At 41.7% G+C, this 16,336-nt stretch overlaps 1 protein-coding gene across 1 annotated transcript in view; it reads right to left on the reverse strand.

Annotated features, from left to right (window-relative positions):
* The window catches only part of NXN (nucleoredoxin), a 204,370-nt gene that overhangs the window by 76,161 nt on the left and 111,873 nt on the right, over nt 1-16,336 (reverse strand). The window lies entirely within an intron of this gene.

Consider the following 16,336-nt stretch of genomic DNA (forward strand, 5'->3'; position numbering starts at 1 on the left):
ACCCTGCAACATATCAACACTCTCCCCTTCTCGACCTTGGGCTCCCCATTTCCATTCGTCCAGCTTTCCTGTCCCCTCATCCTTGCCCTTGGGCTGGTGTGCCCATTTAGTCTCAGATACATGTGGTTGAGCTATGTGTATTATTGTTTGTTTTATGGGCCCGTTTAATCTTCGGCTGAAGTGTGAACCTCAGGAGTGACTTCAGTACTGAGTTAAGAGGGTGTCCGGGGGCCACACTCTTGGGGTTTCTCCAGTCTCTGTCAGACCAGTAAGTCTGGTCTTTTTTGTGACTTTGAGTTTTGTTCTATGTTTTTCTCCAGCTCTGTCCAGGACCTTCTACTGTGATCCCCATCAGAGCAGTTGGTGGTGGCAGCTGGGCACCATCTTGTTGTGGGCGAGGCTGTGGTAGCTGTGGTCTCTAGTCCTTTGGACTAATCTTTCACTGGTGTTTTTGGTTTTCTTCATTCTCCCTTGCTCCAGATGGGGTGGGACCAGTGGAGTATCTTAGACAGCTGCTAACAAGCTTTTAAGACCCTAGATGCTACTCACCAAAGTAGGATGTAGAACATTATAAACTATGTTATGCCAATTGAGCTAGATGTCCCCTGAGACCATGGTCTCCAGCCCTCAGTTCAGTAATTCGGTTCCTCAGGGAGTTTAGGTGTATTTATGAAGCTTCTATGACTTTGCCTTACTCAATCCCTAGTTAATTATTACTCATCCTATAGATCTTGAGGCAAACTGCAGATCGCCAGGTCTGTCTCCTGTGGAGTGGCTGAGTGGGCACGAAACACCAACCTTTAGGTTAACAATCCAACACTCAACTGTTTCGCCATCAGGGCTCCTTCCAGGACAGCTATGCCCAGGGCTAAAAGCAGAGCAAAGTAGGCACTTTCTACCTAATCTAAAAGATCTCCTCGAAGGCTAGTAAAAACTTGATTGCTACCCCAGGATCAAAATGTAGGTAAAATTTTCCCCCGCTTTATCCAATACATTCTATTCATGAATAAGTTTGTTGAGAAGTTTTGTTTGAATTAGAACAACTCTCTCTGAAAAATATGCCCCAGAAGGAAGCAACCCTCCCGTTCTTCAACAAGTATCAGCATGGCCTCATCTAATCCACCACCAGTTCTGGCTGCCAAATACCCACAAACGTTTAGCTTTGCCATGGGATATGTTGAATAAATTAAGTTGGGGGGAAAAAATCATAAAACAAGCGTCTAAGTCTAAAGAATCTGTGTACCTTGGCAGGGAGAATGTATGTGTTATAACAAATCCTATCTAGTGTGCCAGAGAACTCAATCAAAACCAGCAGAAAATGATTTCTGTCATTTGAGATAGGCAACTCAAAAGCAGTCCCCTCAGGGGGCTGGAGATAAGAGGGTCCCAATCTAGCCTTACATTTGCCAAAATTCTTTCCCATGATGGCTGAGGAGAAAAAAGGCCTATAACCCTGAATAAGCAAAGATGAACACTCTAAAATCCAGGCCTTTGCAAACACAAAACAAACATTACACCCTCAGAAGCTGAGGTCTTTACCTTTGGGACTCTGACTGCACTTGTCCCAGGTGAGGGAAGAATCAAGTTACTGTAGGACATGCTCTAGGCTGGGAATCTACTTGGTCTTAAAATAAGGCTCCACTGTCTTGCTAAAGGAGTCCCACATTCAGCTGCTAACTGAAAGGCTGGTAGTTTAAGTCCACCCAGAGGTGCCTCAGAAGACAGGCCTGGCTATCTACTTCTGAAAAATCAGCCATTAAACCCCTATGGAGCACAGTTCTACTCTGACACATATGGGGTTGCCATGACTCAGAGTCCGCTTGACGGCAGCTGGTTTGGTTTTTGATGTTGGTCTTGTTAAATACTTGTCTTTCACTGGAGACTCCAATTTCCATGGCTGAGGCTGCCCTGCGTCTGGATGGCCAAGTTCATCCAGACCAAAACAGACTCTAGTAACATCAGCCACAGTGTAGCTGGATTTACTGGTGAGACTGACCCGTCCTCAGCAGAAGAGACAACAGACAGTACCAATGAATAGCTGTTTCTCAGCCCAATGTTTTATATGAGGAGCAGGCCACACCGTACCCTTGTTATACTTTTTTACCACTCTGTGGAGAAATCCACCAGGAACACATCAAATACCTGTGGTTTTTATGGACCTTTGCTTTTGCAGGTCGGAAAAGGTCATTCACAGGTCAAGGGCATGAGCTTAACTCTGGACTACTGGGGCTCATTAAGATTGTCTATTTTTTTTTGATGAGAGTCTCAGTCAGAAATGTTTTTCTGAGGCAGCATTTTCAAACAGATTAAAACTGATTCCCATTCTGGCCCGTTTTCTTTGTAACTTGTTTCTATGCTCTAATAAGATACACCTTTGGATGAGCTGGGCACAATGCCTCTCTACAACAAAAATACAGCTACTCCTTCTTGGACCATATGTGATGCAAGTTTATCATACTGAAGAACTGGGAGTAGCCTGAACAAACAACTGACCTTGCTATAATTACTGCCAGAAGGGCTAAACACCAACTAGTCTAAAGCTAGTGGTAGACCTGTCCCAGCTTTTAGTTGCTTCGTAATAAAATAGCAACCCCATATGACAAGCCACTTCATTTAGTTACCATCACAAATAATTTATGCGGGAAAATTCAACAGGAAGTAGTATTGATCAAAGGTAGGTAGCCTGTGAGAGATTTATTGAGGCTTTTTGGGGGGCCAAGATGACTGAAAGGTTTTATACATTTTAAAACCACACCCACCCATTTAATAGACCCTGGGGACTCAATCACCCACCTATCCGTCGGTGTGCTGAAACAGATTTAAAATGGTTTTCCGAGAGGAGTCCTGGCGCTCCCTGGCCAGTAGTCATCCCTGTTGAAGCCCAGAGTGGAAGTATAATGGTCTTCCACCTTGGTCCTTATTGGACTCTTCTGCTTTCACAAAAGGATGCCAGACTCCCCCAGCTCACTTTTGGAAGTACCATATTAAACTCACTGTCATTCTCCTGAGTAAGAGAACCCACATTCAAGAAAGGAATGTTTCAAGAATACTCTTCCAGATAATCTAAAATATGCCCCTAATTTAAGGCAGAGCAGTATGGAGCTGAACTTCATACTAACCACCCTAGGAGCTTTTTTTTTTTTTAAAACTAAATCTCCCCTTGGTGGAATGCCATCAAAGTGTATCAATGGTTATCTTAAGAAAATTACAGATTTATAATAAGATACTGTTTAAAGGATCACTCAACAGACCACATCAATTGCTTTCTATGGGGGTTCCTGGAAGAAATAGCCATGTTTTTCTTAAGCAGCTTATTTTATTTTATCTCACAGACATTGAGATTTGTGGAACAGAGAAGGTTTCCCTTTTCTCACTGGCTGTTAGGAAGCTCATGCAAAATTTTACATTCACATATAGCAGGTGTACAAGTCACCATGATACACATTTTAGCCCCACTGCTTAATTCTATTTTGTCTTCTTCTTCCTTATTTCTCTTTATTTATTCTACTTCCGTTCTTACCTTATTTATCTTATTTCCTTACTTAACCTTATTTTGTCTCACTTTTAATTGAGTTTATTCTCCCACATTTTATGCTACCTCATAAGTCAACTTAAATCCTTTTTCGGACACGTACTAGAATACATACCTATGTATTCTGTTTCTAGAGGAAACCTCGGTGTCCTTGATCTGAAATTAGGTCTTTTTTAAGATACACATCAAACTACTGTGAAACCCCTCATTTTCAAGCATATTCTAAAAAGTCAAGCATAAAAGCAGTGGCTATCTGTGTCAATTGCTGTGACCTTCCCAAATACAACCAGGGCAGTTGGAACATGGCACTGGGCAATGTTTCTCTAAGTGGAATTCCTTACTTATACCCCTAATAAAGATCATTTTTAGGTGGACAAGTATTTCTCCCTAAATAACACTGAATCAAATAGTGAGACTGTTACCCACTTTTCAGTCCTCTTTCGGATCTTCCAATTACTTGAGGAGAAAAGTCTTAGTTTGATGCCAATAGATTATTAACGTTTCTCCAACACCTGCCATCTCTCCTTTTTTAACAAAGACACAAATCTAAATTTTACAAGTGTGCAGATTTAAAGAAAAATATTAAGCAACTACTAGTACAATTGATACTCTAACACAAAAAACCCCACAAAGGTGGTACTGGAATGACAGAGATATGGAAACTCTCAGCACAGTGAAAACCTCCAGCTTCTTTCTCCACCCCATATCCAGATATCTACACGCTGCCCTCCCAGCCAAGAGCAGGCAATGGTTAATTTTCTGAATTTATTTACTCTACTTTGAGTGTTGACATGATTACAAAGGACATCATACTCCAAGGGAGAACCAAAAAAATGATTTTTTAAAAACTTGTACTTTAGATGAAGGTTTACAGAGCAAACTACTTTTGCATTAAACAGTTAGTACACATAATATTTTGTGACATTGGTTGCCAACCCCACAACACTCTCCCCTTCTCGACTTTAAGTTCCCCATTATCAGCTTTCCTGTCCCCTCCTGACTTCTCGTCCTTGCTCCTGGGCTGGTGTGCCCATTTAGTCTCATTTTGTTTTATGGGCCTATCCTATCTTTGGCTGAAGGATGAACCTCAGGAGGGACTTCAGTACTGAGCTATAAGGGTGTCCGGGGGCCATACTCCTGGGGTTTCTCCAGTCTATGTCAGACCAGTAAGTCTGTTTTGTTTTTTTTTTTTTCCCAACAGAATGATTTAATATTGGGAAGGTCTTATTCAAAGACCATCTCACCTCCACTGTCTGGGAGTTTCTTTACGTAAAAATTCATCATCCAAGAAAGGGGCCAAGTAAGTCCAGGAAATACTTTCAGATTCAGTTTCCTGTCCAGCTATAGTTTTAAGTCTCCTCAGTCTGACCCATTAAGCAATGTTTAATGGAATCTATTCCATGTGTTTACCCATATTTACCAATAGTTCAAAGTTGTCATTTGGAAGTGGGATAAAGAGTCACTCTCTAAATTCACCAAAGGAGTTCAGACCAGAAATACTGGCGAGATTCTTACTGAGGTCATTTGGAGTTTAGGGGAATTTTTGGTTTGGGTTTTCTCCTAGTTTTAATTGCTTATAAAAGTTCTTTTAATGTCAAGTAAGGAACAACAACAACAAATGTAAAACGTTAACTTTCCCCGATGTTTATCCTAAAGAAAAATTTGCTCCCTACAATTCTTATGCAGGAGGGGATTAAAGCTAGATAATATTGTATTAAAAGGAAGGGGAAACCCAAATTACTCAAGTACAAAACAACAGCTGCACTAAGAGGAGCAACTTATCTGCTTAGTCAAAATCTGTTTCATGGATCCCGGATCTGCTCCAGGGACACCAGAGTCAAGTCCCAATCCAGTCAGAAGCAATTAAATGGATCATCAAAACCAAACTCAGACATCTTCATTCTGTATGAAAGGCAGGCATCTCAGATCCTCCCAGTCAACCGTTAATTATCCTCCCACTAAACAGTCTGTCTTTTTCACAGATTATTAAGCCACAGACAAAACCAAGCAAATTAACTAAAGGAGGAAAGACAAGGAATTCCATATTCCATTCTGTTTCTCAAGTGTTCCTCTGGTCCTGCCTGACCCTGAGAACCAGTGCCTCAGACCACTCCCGTGTGCGCATAAAGGACAACTTCCAGTACAGATAGGTAGGTATTGGCTACTTTTACAGTAAGGAATACAGAAAGGATACATCGGAAACTACTAAAAATGGTTACCACCAGGCATGGAAGCAGACTTCTCTTAGGGTATTATTTTACGTAGTTTTGACTTTTGAAACATGTAAATGTTTTACTTATTGTCTTAGTCATCTAGTGCTGTTATAACAGAAATACCACAAGTGGATGGCTTTAACAAAGAGAAGTTTATTTCCTCACAGTAAAGTAGGCTACAAGTTCAAATTCAGGGCATCACCTCCAGGGGAAGGCTTTCTCTCTCTCATCAATCTTCCCCCAGACTAGGACCTCCTCCTCGCAGGGACCCTGGGTCCAAAGGATGCGCTCTGCTTCTGACACTGCTTTCTTTGCTCTATGAGGTCCTTACTCTCTGCTGGTTTCCCTTTTACCTCTTGTAAAATAAAAGGTGGTGCAGGCCACACCCCAGGGAAACTCCCTTTACATTGGATCAGGGATGTGACCTTAGGGTGTTACAATCCCACTGTAATCCTCTTTAACATAAAATTGCAATCACAAAATGGAAGACAACCACACAATACTGCGAATCATGGCCCATCCAAATTGATACATGCATTTGGGCGGGGGGGACATAATTCAATCCATAACACTTATTAAAAGAATAAAACCAAATAAAAAGTGTAAGGGGAAAAGCAAATTCTAGAGAGTTGAATATGAACAAACGTATGAACCTGGCTATCATAATTATTACATATTGTTATTGTTGTGTGCTGCTGAGTTGATTCCAGCTCATAGCAACCCTACGGGACAGAGTAGAACTGTCCTATAGGGTTTCCAAGGCTGTGATCTTTACAGAAGCAGACTGCCACATCTTTTTACCTCAAAGTGGCTGGTGGATTTTCACTGCCAGCTTTTCAGTTAGCAGCCGAGCACTTAACCATGATGCCACCATGGCTCTTAATTATTACATATCTACCAAAAAAAGGATGCAATTCAAGTAAAGTTTGAATACAGTTCTCTGACTGTGCACCCTAACCTGGATGTAGTCTAAGGACAAAAGTTTGAAAAGAAATCTTGAACTTTGTATAGTAGGTTTGTGCTACAAATTTGGAATGAAGGTTCTCACTGAGGGTCAAGGGGGATACAAATATGGTATGGGAAAAGTGAGGAAGTGTCCCATAATTCTCATTCTGAATTAAACATATCCGTGTGAATTCAAGATTTTTAAAACTACTTAAATTCCCTAGCTTACTCTCTATTGAAAGTGCCTGGAAACTGTGATACACCTAGCAATGTGCACATTTCATGCTCAGATCTTGGTTTCTAAATGCCCTTTCTCCACCAAAAGGCAGAAAAAGGACAAGTGGAGCCTGGAGCGTCTTCTTGCACCAGAAAAGGAAGTACTCAAAGAATGTTTGGGGACGTATTAAAAAGACTCAAAGAGCATCTGCAAAAAGCTCCCACTTACCAAGTTTGAAAACAACTAAAGCATAAGAAGAAGGCTGAGATTTATGGACTACAGCAATTGAATTTCTAAAAAAAGTTTCATGAGTCTGAAGTAATACATAAAAAAAAAAAAAAAAAAAAGTGGGGTAGAACGTGATAAATATAGAAGGAATGATGAATTTTTTTTAAACCACCATTTTGCATTGCAATGATCAATATCATGACAGATTCAAGCAAGGATTATCAGTGTACTAATGGGTGCTAAAGCCACTGGGTGACAGATTACTGGGAACAGAATATTCCTGTGGTCCTAAAGTATCACACAACTTATTTGCTCATTAATTACGAAGGGGAAAATACCTTTACAAGGGAGAGAAATCTGGTAGACATTACTATAACCAAGTGTTCAAACTCAGCATCACCAGTAATAGGACAAAATGATTTTATGCCCTTCCTGGGGAGATACATTAAGAAATACACATCGGCATCTCTGGAATATTCTCGACAAAAATGTCTGAGCTGAATCTAAACATGAGAACACAACTAGACAAATGCAGATGTGGGCTGCATTCTTCATACACAATGCTAAATTTCTTGGGTGTGATAGTGGTATTGTTATTATGTAAAACATCATTGTTCTTAGAAAATACTTATTGAGTGTGTAGGAGTGAAATACCATGATGAAATACAACTTATTCACAAACAGTTCAGGAAAAAACAAGTATACCCATTTCACATATATACGCACGGATTTACATCACAGGTTTTAAAAGCAGACCACCACCAGCAGTAGCTTCCGGAAATTCAATGTGGCAAAATGCCTATAATTGGTAAATGCAGGTGAGAGGTAGATGGTGTGCCTTCATTGTACTATTTAAAGTTTCCCAAAATAAAAAAGTTGGAAGTAGGGAGAAGTCTTGATTTCCTTCTCAGGGAACTGAAACCAGGGTTCTTTCTCAAATTGTTGATTTCTGAATTTGCAAAAGTATAGGGGAAGGCTAAATTGGATTTATCTGTTTTTTTCTTGCTCCAAAGGGTGGGACTAAAATAGCAGTTTCAGAGGTATTAAGTCAGGGGGGCTGACTGTATGGAGGGAAACAAAATAGAGGAACAAATCAGGCTGTGCCCCCATTAACGGCTGCCTTTGTTGTGCAGGCCAATTTTATCTGATTAAGTGTTAGGCCAACAGGAGTGTGAGGTTTTGGAGAAACTCATCTTGTGTTTCTTTCCTCTCCAGACAATTCTGTAGTCCGAAATCCATCTCAGAAGACTTTTACCAGACTTCCAACCGGAGATCACTTCTAAGCTAATTGTATCGGAAACCATAATTACTCCATCCTTCAACGCTGAGGTCCTTCTAATTAAAGGGCCTCCTTAAGGAATAGATTTGGCTTTAAAGAAGCAAAGAGGGAGGATGCACAGTTAAGTCAGCTGCAATGAAATCTCCCGAAAATGCGGATGATCCAGGGGTTGTTCGGTCTGTCTGCTGCCCAGGGAAGGGCCAGATGCCCTGAAGCCTCCTCACTTCTCACAAGTGCTGGGGGAAGGTAAAGGAAATTGATGGGCTGATCCTGCCATTTTACCTCCTGCCTAAACGTCCTCCTGGAGTCCCTGGAAGGTGCAAATAGTTAACGTGCTTGGCTACTAATGGAAAGATTGGAGGTTCAAGTCCACTCAGAGGTACTCTGAAAGAAAGGCCTGGCAATCTACTTCCAAAAAATCAGCTACTGAAAACCTTATGGACCACAATTCTGTCCAACACACATGGTCACCATAAATTGGAATCAATTTGATGGCAACTGGTATTGCTGAGCCTTTCCCCAAAGCCAGCCTTCTGAATCTTCAGAAATAGACTCATACTGCAAAAAAAAAAAAAAAAAAAAAAAAAAAAAAACTCATTGCTGTCAAGTCGATTCTGACTCATAGTGACCCTACAGAGCAGAATAGAACTGGCCTATAGGGTTTCCAAGGATGGCTGGTGGATTTGAACTGCCGACTTTTTGGTTAGCAGCTGAGCTCTTAACCACTGTGCCACCAGGGCTCCACAGACAATCATGCATGGGACTAAACAGATCTTCCAGCCCACATTTATTGAGCAGATAAGAAAACTGAGGTCCCCAGAACTCGTCTGACTTATCAAATGTCCTTCATGCCCCTTGCCCACTGCGGCCTTACAGTTGTGATGCATTTGTGTGTATCTTTTATATTAGGGAGCAACATTTTCTGGGAGGAAGAGGCTATCAGCATTTTAAGCTAGCTGTCAGAAGCCAGGGCTAAACATTTTCTATAGAGGACCTTGGCAATGCCTACCAAAGTTAACAATGTACATATGCTTTGGCCTACCAATTCCAATTCTAGAAATGCATCCTACAGATATGCACGAATGCGTGTGTAGAGATGTATGCACAGGAATGTTCATCACAGCTTGATTTGAAATCACCAAAGACTGGGGGAGCAGTGAAACATCCACATATTGGGGACTGAGTAGGTAAATGATGCTGTGTCCATACGATGGACTACAATGCTGGTGTTAAAAAGACTGAAACAGGTCAGCATGTGTGGACAGGGAAAGACCGGCAAGATATTTAAATTTTGAGAAATCAAGACAGACATCACCCATACATAACCCAAAAAACCCATACGTACATAAGTATATACGCATGTTTGTTAGAAGAGCCCTGTTGGTACAACAGTTAAGCACTCAGTGGCTAACCATAAGGTTGGCAGCTCAAACCCAGCCACTGGCTCCATGGGAGGAAGACCTGGTAATCTGCTCCTGCAAAGAATTCAGCCAAGAAAACCCTATGGGGGCAGTTCTACTCTGTCGTGTGGGGTCGCTACGAGTCAAAATCGACTCAACAGCACCTAACAGCAACAACATGCGTGTTTGTAAATCCACAAAGATGTGTGTGTGTGTGTATGTGTGTGTTTACACACACCAAAAGGATATTAAAAACCTTAACAGTGGTTGTATCTGAGGAATTATACCTCTGTTATAGCCTTCAGTACAGCTTAAATTTTTTAACCATACATATGTAGTCCTGCTTTTATAATTAATGGAAAAAAAAAGCGGAGGTCCTTTCTTTTAGGAGAAGTCCTGGCAGCCTCTGAGGTTGTTCAGTTTCAGCCCAGACCCTATCAAGAGAAGACTTTTTCACTGAATCAGCAATTAAACTGTTAGATGGGAGCTAATCCAGTTTGCTATCTTGAAATATATACTCTGAGTGAAACAAATGATTTGAACATGGGTCAGGGCAAGGCCAACATTCAAATACTGCTTTGCTGCAAAATACAGCTGGTGCCAGCCTCAGACTGGAGTCAGAACATCTGAGTGGAAACATTTTACAGGACAGAAAACCAATGCCAGCTTGGTCAGCAAGTTCCCTAGGTTCTCCAGGGTATTCTTTCCAGGCCCTTAAGTTATGCTCATGGTAGGCTTGCAGTTACAAAAGGAAACTGTCTCTTTGTCGGAGCAAAAGTTCAGCAAAATTATACAGCGAAACAACATGAATGGCTTGTTTTCGAAACCTGGGAGAGCAGCAGTTTGATCCTCTAAATAATCCCAATCTTGTGATTAGTATGAGAAAAAAGGGGTTTAACACTTGGGAGATTCGAAAGCCTACACAAATGTATTAACAGCCAATTAACTTGCAAAGGAAGTTATGTATGGGTGATGTCTGTCTTGATTTCTCAAAATTTAATGCCAAACTTGTCCAAGTGGAAGGGAAGGTCCTGGATGAGGATTCTGCCTTGTCATTCCTAACTCAGAGTTACCGGAGCCTGACCATCGTAGGGGAGAGGAAGGGGTTACATGTCATGTTGTAGGCAGAGCTTGGGGGCTTCCTGTGCATCATCCCTCGATGGACTCCTGCAACAGTGCCAGGGTGGTCTCCTTGTCTCCATCCTTGAGACCACTCACCCCCACCTTCTAACCATCGGCCATTCTGCAGCCTGTGCCATCTTACTAAAACAGCTGTCGAAAACCATCCCATTTCAAACCCTTCTAACACTTTCAGCCTAAGCCCCAAATCTTTACCACAGATGACCTTTTGCTCCTATTGCTCTTACCAACTGTTCATCTATACTGTATACATCAATATTCACAACTGTACCTTGGAGTCCCCTGAACTTACTTCTCCCTCTGTTCTTTGCCTATGCTATTCCCTGTATCTGAATTGCCCTTCCAGGTCCTGTTTATCTAACTCAACTTGATGGCAACTGGTAGTACTCGTTCTTCAAGGTGTGATTAGAATCTCGGGGAAATCAAAGATTTTATAGAAGCATTCCGATGAAAAGGGGGTAAAGTGCAGAACAGAATTTCAAATTCTCATGGAATTCAGACTTTCTGGGGCCATGGAAGCTGCATAAACTCCTGAAACTATGGCCCTGAGATAATCTTTAAACCTTAAACCAAAAATATCCCCCTGAAGTCTTCTTTAAACCAAACAATACTTAAGTTTAATTAGCAAAGACTAACTGCCTTAAACGCATCGTACTCTTTTAAAGAACTACCTACATGGGATCAAATTGACAACAGCAACTCGAAAGGTTAGACAGGAGGTTTGGGAGGCCGTGAGTTTATATTAATGGGAGGGGAGAATAAATCAGAAAAGGAGGGTGAGAATGTTGGCACAGCTTAAAGAATGTAATCAATATCACTGAATTGTACATATAGAAACTGTTGCATTGGTATATGTTTAGCTGTGTATATTTTCAACAACAATGAAAAGATTTTTTTTTTTTAAAGGGAAATCTCCTTGGCCACGCCTCCCTTAAACTCTCAACCAGCCAGGAGAGTGAGGGAACCCCTCTGCACCCCCATGAGTATACTCAATACCATGACATCAAATGTCACTCCATACCACAATTCTCTCTGGTCCCCACCAATGTCAAAGCTCTCCTCAAGAGCAGGAACCCTGTTCATTCACCTAGTGGCCCCAGTGCCAGCAAAGACCCTGTGTCAGGTTTACCATTCAGTACGTGTTAGTAGAAGGAGTGAATGAACAGAGACAAGAAAACACACAGGAAAGACCGAGAAGAAAGGATGCTTTCCTTTTAGCTCAGCAACCACTGGGGCAAGTGAAGGCTGCACGGCACACAGAAGCCCAAGCAGTTTGCTCTTCCCAGGCCCCGGGTTAGAAGGGCTTCCCAAGGCTGTCTCAGTCATCCCAGAAGTGAGGAGGTGGTGGCACTCCACCCCAAGTCGCAGGTCTTCATTAAGTTTGCTCCTTCTTACAGATCAACTTCTAGACTTGGGTGAACCCCACCAAACAAACCATTCTTTTTCTCTCATCTCTTTATATTTCGTTATTTGTTAACTTTTCAACACACACCTTTTTCTCTTTAAAGGGTAGGCAGTCAGGCAGTCATTGCACACACTAGGTTATATCAAAGGCTGGATGCCTTGGAGGAGACCATCTGGAACAGATGTTGGTGGCTGCTCCCGCAGCTCCTGCAGGTTGTGACACTGTCCCAGGAGTGTCCCAGCTTCTGACTCACCAGGCACCTGCTCGTCCTCTCTGATCAGGAAGCTCTAGGCAAGCGACTGCGGGTTCTAGGGGGCTGCCCAGTACATCTCCATTCTGATCCCACAAAGGGTGCTACCCTACATTGATTACAAGGTGGAGGGAGGTCTCTAATGGCCCTGAACTGCAAACCTTTTCAAGGCATATTAGCAGAAGCTCCTGTCCCTGTACTTCCATGTATTTTATCCCCTGGGTATTATTTCTACAGCATTTAAACTTAATACTTCAGAAATGTGCTGTCAAAACAGTCGGTCTGTGTAAGTTTCATTGGGAATACGGAGACATAGAGCTCTGCCCACTAAGGAAAGACTCCTCATTTCAAATACAGTACTCCGTTCTGTACATTACCCAAAGAAATGTGTGAAAAGGAAGGGGGAAGTGTTAAATAGGTAAAATCTTGACATTATTTTATTTCCTCTACTCTTTTGTATTCCATAAGTCTTTGGGTGGTAACAAATAATGTTAACCAAAAGGCTGGATGTTCAAGTCCACCCAGAGGAACCTAGGAAGAAAGGCCTGGCAATCTATTTCCGAAAAAATCAGCCACTGAAAACCCTACAGAGCCCAGTTCTACTCTGAACCGTGGTGATGTCCTGAGACATTTTTGGTTGTCACAACTGGGGAGGGAAGGGGCTGCTGGCATCTAGTGGGCAGGTGCCAGGGATGCTATTAAATATCCTACAGTGCACAGGACAGCCCCTCACAACCAAGGATTACCTGGCCTAAAACACCAAGAGTGCCAAGGTTAAGAAACTCTGCTGGAATTCTTTTTTATGTTTATTTCTATTGCCCCCAAATTGCTTTCTAATGCCAATTCTCCAACACAGGAATAAAGGTAATGGGTCAGAGAAACTAAAGGAACGTTAGCTGAGCAAGGCACCGGTTCTGCTATATATTAGTAATGTGTAAAGCGTATTGTATGAAAATTATTGTATAATTTGGAAGAGTCATACAATGGGCAGGCTTTAACAGTCTCCTTTTTATAATCTGGGAAGAGTCAGGAGGCCTCGAAGAACATCACAGGAACAGGAAGAGGCCTGGCAAACCAGATGAGGAATCCTATCCAGTCTTTCCTTCTGAGCAAATGGGTTGGAATCACCCAGACTTTTGAAGCTATATGCTTTGGTTTGCAAACATCAGTAACCAAAGGAGTATACACCTCTCTGGTACCCTGTAGCTCCAAAGTTAAAGACTAATCCGGTATGGTCGTCTCCATGATGATGGGGACAGCAAGTAATCTATCACTAATACCACTTAAAAGGAAGCTTTTCAATCGTTTATTTTTCAAATACAAATCAGAGCACATGCATTTGCATCTAATAAGCTCACTGGGGTAGAAAACGTTGACGTTACACTACATGTTTTATCCATTCCCATTCTAGCTCTGGCTCACCACTGATGAACACTTAATAGTTACTCCCCAGCTTGTAAAATGCTTTTATGAATAACATGTCACAGAGCATCGGTGCTACTAGCTTTATTTCCTGGGAAATTTGAGGGAGGAATTGCCAAAAATTGAACATGCCACAGAAGTACGTCATGCAAGGAATTTCATACACCATGTGTGCTGTGGCAAAAAAAAAAAATGTTGAGGGCTGTGGCTCTAGGACAGAACAAAGAACGCAGGAAGTAAGTCCAGCTATAAATGCAAGGCCCAGGGAGGAAGGAGGGTTCTAGCATTGAATCCTGGCCTTTCAGCCAAGCTGCCAAACACAAGTCAAGATAATAAGTCACATCATTAAGAAAAAAGAGAGAGACAGAGGCCCCCAGACACCCTTTTAATTCAGTACGGAAGTCACCCCTCAAGTTCATCCTTCAGCCAAAGATTAGACGGGCCTATAAAACAAACAATAACACACGTAGTTCAACAACGTGTACGAGACTGAATGGGCACACCAGTCCCAAAGCAAAGATGAGAAGGCAGGGGGGGACAGGAAAACTGGGCAAATGGAAGTGCGAAACCCGAGGTTGAGCAGGGGAGAGTGTTGACACGTAGGTCGTGGAGCTGGCAACCAATGTCACAAAACAATACGTGTATTAATTGCTTAATGAGAAACTAATTTGCTCTGTAAACTTTCACCTAGAGCACAATTGAAAAAAGAGACGAAGTGCCCAAATCAACCATTTTTGTCGGTCAGAGAGATTCTACCACCCTTGAGATTATACATCAGGGAACATCAGTCTCTCACTGGAACCTTCTTTTTGCATCTGCTTACCCGAGACCTCCTAAGACCTTGGTGCTAGAAGGTCCTGGGGGAGTGACATTCTAGAAGCTTTGTTCATATAAACAATGATAATAATATCAAATGAGCTTGCAGAAAATTGCTCCTCCCTCTCCCAAAAAAAGAAATGCATCTTCTTATATCTGATTAAGGAAAAGTACTTAAACCATTTCATTGAAACCACTTCCCTGGGAGAAAAACAGGGGGAGTTAATAGTTTAATAAGTGGGACAATGAAAATGGGAGGGGGAAAACAAAAGTAAACTGGCATTTGGTGAGATAAACACTTCTCAGCTTCTTCCAATTTTCCAGCACCCACCTAAATCAGAATCATATTCTTCTCAGCACTGAGCTGTACTCCCAACCACAATGCCTTTATCGACAGACAAAGACAGTCATCATTACTGCAGGGAGAGTCCCGCATGAGTGAACCAGAACCATTCTAGATGAATAAATAAGTCAGTTGAGAACAAAAGACAAAAACGATGAGAAAAGAACCATTTTGAAGAAACATATCAACAGTGTAATTAACATAATGCAATGTATTCATTAAAAATAAAAATAATATTAGCTACCATATAGTGAGCACTTACTTTGCATCATGCACCATACTGTGTGTGTGTGTGTGTGTGTGTGTGTGTGTGTGTAACACTACCTCTTTTAATCCTCAAAACACATCATCTGAGTTCTGTGCTAGTATTATCAACTCCATTTCACAGATAAGCAAACTAGGCTCATAAAGATAAGTCATGGGCTACAGGTCTAATGACTAAGTCAGCGGATAGTAAATGCAGTGTGGGGATTCACAACCAGGTCTATGATCTCAAAACTCTTAACTTGCCTCACTATACACTTAAGGGTTGAAGATCTAATTAGATTAAAGTGAAATGAAATACTTTTGAGCAAGAGTTTTAACATATGAGAGGAGCATAGTCTAAGATGATGAGAAGGCATTATGATAAGTAAGCCAGCAAGTACAAAAACACGAAGGCAGCAAGAGGAACTTAAGTGTCAGGAATAACCATTGGGTGAGCTGGAGGGAAGCTGAGCTGCAGATGAGAGATACAGGCACCCAGATGAAAAGGCAGGCTCCTGATTCCACCTGAAGTGAATGCTAAGACACCTCACGTGTGGTCAAGAGGGAGCTACTGAAGCGTCTGGGGTATTAAAAGCTCGTGAGCAGCTACCTAAGATATAACTATTGGTCTCTACTTGTCCGGAGTTAAGGAGAAAGAAGAAAACCAGAGACTCAAAGAAGAAACTGCTAAATTGGTACATGTTTTGCTGTGTATATTCTCAACAACAACAACAATAAGACAAATACTATGAAGGACCTTGCCCTCAAAGAAGTTCCAATCCCACAGGAAAGACGGGCATGTACATAAACTATTTGAATACAGGGTAATACAAGTACAACAATATTGGCGCATGAAGGAAATGAGTTAACGTATGTACAATGCTTAGAACAGTGCCTAGG

This window comes from Elephas maximus, chromosome 19 (genome assembly GCF_024166365.1).
Source record: "Elephas maximus indicus isolate mEleMax1 chromosome 19, mEleMax1 primary haplotype, whole genome shotgun sequence".
Lineage (NCBI taxonomy): Eukaryota > Metazoa > Chordata > Mammalia > Proboscidea > Elephantidae > Elephas > Elephas maximus.